Source organism: Lathyrus oleraceus, chromosome 7 (genome assembly GCF_024323335.1).
Source record: "Lathyrus oleraceus cultivar Zhongwan6 chromosome 7, CAAS_Psat_ZW6_1.0, whole genome shotgun sequence".
Classification (NCBI taxonomy): Eukaryota; Viridiplantae; Streptophyta; class Magnoliopsida; order Fabales; family Fabaceae; genus Lathyrus; species Lathyrus oleraceus.
The window spans coordinates 283,673,054-283,684,250 of record NC_066585.1 but is presented as its reverse complement, the minus strand read 5'-3'; positions in this window follow the sequence as shown (position 1 = coordinate 283,684,250).

The following is an 11,197-nucleotide window of genomic DNA, read 5'->3' as shown; positions in this document are numbered from 1 at the left end:
ACAAATTCCTTCTCCTTTATAAATCCATTTATCTTCTTGTTCCAAGCTCTTAGAGCTTGTTTAAGTCCGTACATGGCTTTTTGCAGCCTGTACACCTTTCTTTCTTCGCCTTGTTTTACAAACCCAGCTGGTTGTGCAACATAAAATTCTTTTTCTAAGGGTCCATTCAGGAATGCACATTTCACATCCATCTGACACATCTGCCAGTTGTTCATGTTTTCTAGACAAACAACCAACCTGATTGTTTCGATCCTAGCAACAGGTGTAAAAACTCTGTCGAAGTTCATTCCTTCTTTCTGAAGAAATCCTTTCGCCACAAGTCTCGCCTTATGTCGATTCACTTCTTTTTTGAGATTCAACTTCATCTTGTATACCCACTTCACATTGATTACCTTCTTGTCTTAGGGAAATTCGACAAGTGACCAAGTGTTGTTGACTTTGATTGACTTTAGTTCTTCGTTCATTGCTTTCACCCACTTCAAATATTTCAATGCCTCAGCTGCATTGACTGGTTCGACATCTACGTAGAAAGCATAGTGTACCATTTCACCTTCTTCATTGACCACATCATATGATGTAATCACATATTCTTGCAACCTTGCATGCATATGTCTTGTTCTTTGAGGTCTGCTTGGGCCTACTTCACCTCTGAATTCTTGTCGAACTTCTCTTTCGACTTCACTAGCTGGTTGATCATATAAGATTCTCACTAAATCCTTCTTAACATTCTTAGTCCAATCTCATTCCTTAAGCTCATCTATGATGACGTCCCTACTGATCACCACTTGCTTGTTCACTGGGTCGAACAACTTGTATCCTCCAGTCGAATGATATCCTATCAGGATCATTTGACTCGACTTGTCATCAAGTTTTCTTCCCAACTGATTTGGCACATGTTTATATGTTATAGATCCAAACACCTTCAGATGACTCAAGTTAGGCTTGACACCAGACCAACATTCTTCTGACGTGATTCCTTCTAGCTTCTTCATCGGACATCTGTTTAGGATATATGTTGCAGTCGACACAGCTTCTCCCCATAATTCTTTGGGTAGATGCTTGTCTTTCAACATACTTCTCACCATATTCATGATGGTTCTATTCTTACTTTATGAGACTTCATTCTATTGTGGAGTGTAGGGTGGAACCACCTCATACATAATCCCTTCTTTCACACATAATGCGTTGAAGTCTTTCGACACATATTCTTCACAATCATCAGTCCTCAGAATCTTGATCTTTCGAGTGCTTTTTCTTTCGACCATAGATTTAAACTTGGCAAATACCTCAATCACTTCATTTTTCTTCTTGATCAGGTAAGCCCATAATTTTTGACTGAAATTATCTATAAATGTAACAAAGTACTTGTTACCTCCAATCGAACTCGACTTGGATAGGACCACATACATCAGAGCATATGAGTTCAAGAATTGCCTTCGACCTGCTTCCTGCATCCTTACTGAAGTTGTTCTTGTGTTGCTTCTCCTGCACACATTCTCCACACACTTTGTTTGGAATGTCGATTTTTGGTAATCCTGAAACCACATTTCTTCTCTTAAAATCTCTTGAAATTGAGATGGCCAAGTCTATAATGCCATATCCATTCATCTCTGTTGACTGCTGTTGCAAGACACCTACGCTCCATCAGATTTAGCTCAATCTTGAAGGTTCTATTCTGAGACATTGGAGCCTTCAAGAGCAACCTTCCATTTAAGTCGAGAACTCTCATCATCTTGTCTTCAATTGACATCTTGTAGTTCTTTTCGACTAAATGCCCTATGTTGAGCAAATTGATCTTCATGCCTAGTATGTACGACACATTTGAAATTACTGACCTTTTTCCATCTTTCCTCATAATCAGAACATCACCAACACCTTCAGCTGCTAGAGTGTCGTCATTTGCAAATTTCACCATGTTCTTCATTGAGGGTTTTATGTTGAAAAATCAATCTTTCCTTCCAGACATGTGTGATGAGAATCCTGAGTCCAAGTACCACTGGTCCTTGAATCTCTCTTCATCTCTCGTTGTAACCATGAATAACATCTCTTCTCCTTCATGTTTCTCCAGCTTTGCATAAGTTTCTTGATACTTCTGCTTTTCTAGACAATCACTAGAATAATGACCATGCTTCTGACAATTGTAACACTGAATGTGACTCTTGTCTGGATTTTGACCACCACTTTTTCCTCTACCTGCAGCACCACCTCTTTGGTTTCCTTGGTTCTAGGGTTTTCTCCTATTTGACTAATTTCCTTCTTGTTGATTTCAACCATTCGAATTGTTATAGCCTCCTCTGCCTTTGTTTCCATTCTAGATTCTTTTGCCTTTCCTTTCTTTTATTGATTGCGCCTGCAAAGCCATATCACTCTTCGACTTTCTTGTAGCTCTTTCAGCCATTATTTGTTCATGAGATTCAAGCGTCCCTTGAAGCTCTTCTTTTGTCAGTTTTAACAAATCTTTTGACTCTTCTATGGCTACTAGCACGTGGTCGAACTTTGGAGCCAAGGACCTCAAGATCTTTCCAAAAACATATCTTGATGTCAACACTTGTCCACATACCTTGATTTGATTCACCAGTTTCATAACCTTGGTGAAGAAATCAATTATGCTTTCATTGTCTTCCATCTGAAGCAATTCATACGTCCTTTTGTGAGTTTGTAACCTAACCTCTTTCACCTTCTCCCCGCCTCCAAACGACTTCTCCAGAATTTCCCATGCTTCTTTCGTTGACACTACATCACTAAACTTTTCAAAGTTATCTAAATCAACACATTGATGGATTATAAAGAGAACTTTATAATCTTTCTTTTTCAATTCTTTATGTGCAGCCCTTTCTTGACTCGTCGCGTTTTATGCAAGCGTTGTTACTCCTTCCTTCACAAGATCCCAAAGATCTTGATAACAAAACATAACCTTTATCTTCTTGCACCAATTCTCATAATTATTGTTCTTGAGAATTAGAAGATTCGCTGGAAAATGCCTGTTTGGATGATTCATTGCCATCGTGATTTTCTTCCCACAAATCGCTTCAACTAGAGCTCTTGATACCAGATGTTGGAAATTCACCATAACCTATGGAGAATTTCTATCAATATTGACGAACAAGATTCTTATCACCCATACAATTACAATGAAAATAAATGAACAATTGATAAAGAAAAGAAAGAACAATGGAGAAGAAGAATATTTTCTGCAGAGTTTCTCTCTGCCCGTAACTTGTGGAAAACTTCTTTATTCACTTTGCAACTACAAAATTCTATGAATACAATGTTATGAATACAACATTACAAGAATAAGGGTTACTCCCTCTATTTATAGATTTAGGTTAGCTTGCTCACTAAGCCAAAGCCCAAAATAGTTAACACTAATAAAAATAGGCCTAAGTCGAAATCTTGTGCGAAGCAACATGCTTAGACACTTCGACATACTAATATAAATCAACACACTAGGTGATTTTACACTTCTTTTCTTCTGTCGAGAACCTTCTTCGACACACGAAATTCCAATTCAACACTATGGACCCATGTTCTTAACTGAAACATGCTTATGCGTGTTGTTCTTGTTTTTACAATGAGTAAAACTTTTACTTGCTTGATTATAGAAACTTACTTAAATTTCATTATCTTGTATTGGATATTAATCATGTTCACTTTTCTAAATAAGGTCTTGAAAATTTGGGTTCAATTTTTGTAATGAAAAGCTCAACCTGGTGGTCCTTATAAATTGTGTACTTTGATAAATTTCTGCACTTTCTTAATGGTTTCTCTATTTTGCGATTACTTTGATACCCTAGTCATTGTGATTTTGATGAATCGTTCAAATACCTTTTTCATACTATTATGTTGCAGCATCAACTCATACTATTATGATTTTGGTGAATAGTTCAAATACCTTAATTTTGTTGAGCATTGAGAGGCCTCTTTGGCACAATATCGTTGTCTACATTCTACTCCAACATCAACTCTACATTAGACTTAAAATTTGGAATTAACTATTATGTAATGTGTTTGTAATATGATTTTAGGTTAAGTTCATGCGATGTTGTTGCCGTACCAATTCGAAAAGTTATAAAAAAGTTGTATCGGGGAACTTTCCATAATATAGTGAGCTTAAAGACCCTAAAAGAGAAAAAGACAGAAAGGAATGGTTCGACACGTTTAAAGTAAGACATGTAATTTCTTTTTTAGTAGTTTGTTGATAATATATATTTTTTAATTTAATTTATTATTTGTATATTTTATCAGTCGCCTGTATGATGGGAACGTTTTGATTATGATAAAATAGAGAGCTTGTTTCATCAGAAATATGGCAAACGACTGGTTAATATTTTTCAAAAATGTTAGAGAGAAGACCACCTTGGATGGGTGTAGATACATAGACCTATCTTCTTAACAAGTGGAAGTCAGATGATTTCAAAATACTCTCCTCAAAAAATAAGATTATTCGATCATCAAACAGAGGCAGGACTATCCATACAACAAGTCGTAGAGCTCACCATGATGTTGCACTTGAATTTCTATGTATTCTGTTTTTAATTATAATACGTTAATATAATTATATCCAATATACATTATAATCATATATATTATCTTTAATTATAGGCTAAAACGCTCGAGTGATCCACACATCCAGATGAGATCTTCATTGTCACCCATAAAAAAAGAATGGGGAGTGGGTTGACAGTCCTGCAGTGACAACACATGTAAGTTCCTTAAGTTTATTCATTGTCTTCATTTCACTTTGAAAAATAACGTAATTTGGCATTCCATACTCGTCTCTACCTTTAGTTAGCATTCATTATATGACTTTTAATGATACAAGCTAATAACTATACTTCTAATATGACCACTTCCTTCGATGATCTTTGTTAGTGCTTGTGTTCTTTCTAGTGTTGATTGTGAGAATTTTCTGGATGATGCAATTAGTGAAATACCAAATTGTTGTGATGGAAAAAAAGGAGGCAGAGTTGTTGGTGGAAGTTGTAACGTTCAATACAAAATTTACCTGTTTATTAGGGAGTAAACTTCAGTTAGATATTAAGCTAAGATGAATAAATTTAATATTATTTGAATTGGAACATATACTTATACATGTTTGTACATGTTATTACTGTGGCATGAATTTTTGTTCTGTTTTTATAGTTTAAAATTTTGATTGTTTCAAAGTATGAAAAGTCTATTTATTAAGGAACCTTCAATCATACAAAAGCATTAAGCTAAGTATGCTTTGGTTTACTAACTAGTTTTGGTTGTGGTGTTAAATTTTTCTTTATGTTGTTCTTTAAGGGGAAAGTATGCAGTTTAGTGTTTGCAGTTTCTATTTGTTGCACAATACTATGCTCTTTGAATGAGATGTAGGGGTTGCTTTTGATATTGTTAGTGTGTTGGAAATGATTCAAGAAATAAGCTTTAACACATTAATCTTGTGTTGTACATGAAAAATACATGAATAGTTTGACACAAGCCACACAAACTCGTGATGATGTGGATGGATCAAAAAGAATACAATTTTGGAAAGAAACTGTCGGGGATAAAACACGGGGGCGGAGTTATGGAGTTGCACAATTGGAGGGAAACATAAGATATGAAGTGATCTACTTGACACATGTGTCAATCACAAACCCGAATAGAGAAACAGATAGCCAAGCCATTGAGGCTATCATAACTGAAGATGATGTTGCACGTGAAGAGGTTGCACGAGCTAATGCACGGACAACTGACTTGGCAAAGCAGTTTGAGAAACACAACTAAATTCTTCCATTAGTTAAACCACAACTAAATTAAAATGCTACTTTTTAATTATGATATATGAGTACCTGGAACCTAGAAAATACTACTTCACTCCAACATGCATTTAGTAATTTTCGATGATTTTGGTGACTAACCCACTACATCGATATAGTATAGAATAATATAAGTGATTGACTCATTTTCAAAAAAATATATTCTGAAGAGAATGCTAAATAATGTCCATGTAGCCTCTGAATCAATGTACTGATGTTGAGTATCATAAGATGACACAAAACCTTGAGACCTCTGGAACATGTAAACATGCCCACGTTTGCTTTCATTCCGGTCATTGAGAAATAAAATGTAAATAAAAATTGTTCAATATTTTTATTTAAAACATGTACATGGAAGTCAATATTGAAGTTATTTTCCGCATAGCATGATTGACATTAGCTTAAGTAGAAAATCATTTTGATAAGATTCTACATATCAAAATATCTTAAAAACCTACAAGAAAATGAATATTATAATGCAAGTCTAATATATTATACATATTATTAGTTTTCATTTATACATATTTTAATGATAAGATTCTACATGTTATTTGACTCCGTTTTTTCACGTGTAAGTATATATTAATTTTTATTTTCATTTATAAATCAATTTTATATATATTATTAGTTATTCTGAATGTTTATGCAGGAATAATTTGCAACTAATTATTATATACCCGAGACAAAATATTGTAGTTCTATTTTGCTCTATGAATAATCCTCTTAATGAAATTATGTTAAACGCTTTGTGCGAGTAAGTGGTATTAGTTTGCATTCCAATTTGATCTTTAATTTTGAATAGTTTTTATGCGTGTTTAATTTTTACTGACATGTGTACGTAGAGCGATGGAGGTATACAATGCAATGAAATATAACTTAATTGGTAAAAGGCCAAGGATCCTTGCCCCAAAAATAAGTATTCCTTGTGTTTTTTGATATTATTTTATTTGTGTGTATTACATAGTAACTCTATCAACATTATTTGTAGTCGAGAAGATAATCCGACAACTATTCTTATGGATACTATGTTATGAAACATATGCATGATATTGTCACCGGAGGCATTACAAATGAATGGAGTAAGCGTAAGGTATTAGCTTAATCAATATACATGTAATTTATGTATATTTCTTAAGTTAATATTGTTGTTGTTAGCTTACCATAAGTTAAACTTTGTTCTAACTATAGGAGTTTAACGATAATACATCATTCTCACAAGAAGAGATAGATGAAATTCGATCAATTTTGGTTGGTGTCTCCTTATCATCTTGTCATGAAATTCATTAACAATAGTTTTTATTATGTTATAAGTTAAATTTATACATAAAGAGGTTTTGACATTTTCATGTGTTGATGACAACAATGTAAATTTGTACATTTGGTTTTGTCACAATGTAAATTTGTAAGTTTGTATAAAAAATGTATACTAATTTTGTTATCTGGTTTTGATTTAGTATTATTTTTTAATTTGGTATTTTCTAACAATTTAATGATTTATGCATGTATACAAAATGATACAGCCTCACAATTAAATAAATAAATATATGAATTTATAGCCCCCACAATTAAATAAATATCCATTTATTTGAGTACAAAATGATACAGTCTCACAATTAAATAAATAAATTTGCATTTTGTAACAATTTTGGATTAAACATAGCACAACATTGTTAAATAGGGAGAGTTTTGCCGCCCATCTTAAAATTAAACCATTCACAAAAATATTCTATATGAATTTACAGTCGTAATTAAATAAATATCCATTTATTTGAGTTTGTTGTGTGTTTTTACATTTTAAAAAATCACTTAAATTTAAAATTATTTTGAATATATTTTTGTAAAAAATTATTTTTGAGATATATCTTTTTAAAAATTATGTATTTTAATTATATTAAAATCTAATAACAAATAAGTTATAGCCGTCAAAATTACTATTTTAATTTTTGATATATAAATTTGAAATAACTTCTGCTATTTTAAAAAAGTTTCTCACGAAAATCATATTTAAAAATATAAAGAAAAATAAATCAAAAAGAGTAGTCACCTTTTAAATTGTTGTCCATACCTCTAAAAGAAGAAATGTAGTCACTCTTTTAAATCCAACTTTATTTAGTTTTTTTAAAACTTTAGGTAATTACATTTTAACGAACATCATAGTTAAATATTTAAAGATTCTTCTTAGAATATTTTTATGATAAAGTACAGTATTGTGCATGGTTTGATCTATTTTTTAAAATGGATAATTACATATTGTTTTTCCAATAATATATTGTTAAAATTTATTTTATATTAATATATTAAAAATAACAAATATATTATTATTGTTATTAGAGACTATGTTTTGAAGATTAGAACGTCTTAATTGTTAGCGACGATCCTCTAGAAGAGTACATGTAAATATAAGTTATATTCCTTATATTGTTCTTAGCATAAGAAAATAAGCTTTTTTTTCTAAAAAAATTTATTGAATATTCAATGTACTTGATTTATATATGTCATATACATTAATGATTTAATAAATTTAAAAAATAAATTTTTTATAGTAAGAATTGGATTGTAGCATATTGTCATATCAAAAAGATAATAAAAAATAAAACTCAGTCAAATATTTATCAACTTACTATAAATAACAATTGACTATAATAAATTATATAAATAGATAATTAAATAATTAATTAAATAATTAATTAAATAATTATTATATCTATTTGTACTAATGAATTAAATAATAAATTCAACATATACATTCATAGTTTATAAAGATTACAATATCTTTTTTTATGAAATTAAAGAAAACATCTTTTTTGAAAATGTAAAAAAAACATGTTTTTAAAAAATAGTAATATATAAATAATAATAATAAATTATATGGTCTTAAATATAAGTAAAAATTACATATATTTATTACATTCAATGTCCTTTTTTCAAATATATCCCTACTTTTTTTTATATATTTTTTATATTTTTATAATTAACGATTTTCAAAATAAAAAATAGAGGTGAAATTAAAAAGAACGTAAGACTTAAATATGTTTAAATATTTTTTTTAAAGAGTGAATTTTTTTATAAATTTACTTATATATAAAAGATTGGAGGGGGTATACTTTATTAATATTTTTTATAAAATACTCTTTACATCTCATCCAAATATATTTTTGAATTATGCAAGAGATTTAAGGGCTTGTTTGTTATGGTAATTTTTTGAGATTTTTTTTTAATTTTTAAAAATGTCGATTTATAAATTCTAACAACTCATTTACATTAATGCATAAATATAAATAAATATTGATGTTTGAGATAAAACTTTGAACCAACAACTTACACCAATTTAATTCACTCTCTCTTGTTTTGTCTACCCGAGGATGTTCTTAGTAGAAGTATGTTCTTGCTAGCGACGGAAAGAAAGTTTTCTCTTATGTCTGGTGCTAGACAAGTAAAATTCCCTTCTTACTCTTTGTACGCAGACAACATTTTCATTTTCTGTAGAGGAAAATACTCTAATATCTCAGTTCTTAATTATATTTTCTTAAGTTATTCTACAATATTTAGGGAAGTGTTTAATCCATCAGAGTCTACTATTTTCTCATGTTCAATTTATGATGATAAACTTGATCATTTTATGGCCAACACTGGATTTTCTAAAGGATATTTCCATTTTAGATACTTAGGTGTTTCCATTTTAAAAGGCAAGGCCAATTGCTGATAAAATTATAGCCAATGTCTCTTCTTGAAAAGGTTTTATTTTATCTATAATAGGGAGAGTTTTCCTTATCAAAGTTGTGATCCAAAGTATGTTGATTCATTTCATATCTATTTATGCTTGACTGGTGGCAACTCTTAGAACAATTGAAAAAGCCATTCGAAATTTCATATGGAGTGGTGACATCAAAGAGACGAAAATAGTTATTGTTTTATGGAAAACTATTTGCATGTCTATTAATCATGGTGGCCTTGGACACAGGTCCCTTATTTGATAAATAAAGTTAAAAATTTAAAGTTTTATTGGGATCTCATGCAAAGTGTTGAATCTTGGGCTAAACTATTGAAGGTTAGAGTGAAAAGATCTTTTGGTTTCATTAGAAATTACATATATTCCTCTATGTGGTCAAGTATTAAAACAAAAATATTTGTCATTTTTGTTAATTCTACTTTGAATCCTAAAACGACTCCTCAATATTTTTTTGAAAAAACAATTGGCGTGGAGATCCTCTTATTTCTCTAGTTGATTCGGTGTTACTTGATTTACAAGATATCTCTTTATATGGTAAGTTAAATGAGTTTATAGTGGACAATGAGTTGAACATTCATTCTAATTGGACTTATATATTCCCTGAGGTGGGTCTGCTGTTATCGACTACCAAACCTCCTTCTAGATTGCTTGATGATCAAATAGTTTGGAAGAACTCCATCTCATGTGTTTTGATCCTTAAAGACGCTTATATGTTCAAGGTGCCTGCTCTATAACTTTGGATTGGACTAAGACTATTTAGTCTAATGATATTCCCCGTTCCAAATCTCTCTTGGTGTGGAGGTTAATGCATAACAAAATTCATTATGATGAGATATTAGAGCTCAAAGGCATTTCAATGGCCTCAATGTGCTCTTTATGTCATTCATCTTCTGAAACTACTTTACATATTTTCTTTGAATGTCCTTTTACTATAAAGTTGTGGTTTGGCTCAATTTTGTTCTTCAAGCTCCCCTGTATTTTTCCTCTTTGGATGAGTTATGGTTTCTTGGTGATAGAAACAAATATAAGCATGGTTCATTAATCTTTAATTCAACTTTCATATTTCTCACTAGTGTCGTTTGGTTTGCTAGGAACTCTGTCAAATTCAAGAAAAGAAGAGTGATTTGAAATTCATCATGGCTTATGACATATCTCAAATTAGCATCACGGGTAAGAGATCTAGATTATCTTGCTCCAATTCCATGAATGAATTTGTTGTCTCGACTTTTGACATTCCTTTCCATCCATCTAAGGCTCGTTCATTTAAGGAAGTGATTTGTACTCCTCCTAACTCACCTTGGGTTAAAGGGAATTGCAATGGTGTTTTCCTTATTGACACACAAAAGATTTCTTGTGATGGTCTTTTTAGAGATCATAAATGTGACTTGAATATTAGTTTCTTTTACAATAGAAATCATCTTTCCTTGCATAATTAATCGTCATGCTCAAAGCCATTGAATAGCCTCTCATTTGAATTGGCATTATCTTTGAATTTAATCGGATTCGTTTTTAATGGTCAATCTTTTTAGTAAAGTTCCTCCTTCCCCTTAGTAGTTTAAACTTATATGGGAGGCTTGTAGATTGTATACTTCTTTCATCTTTTTTTTATCTCATATATATATATATATATATATATATATATATATATATATATATATATATATATATATATATATATATATAT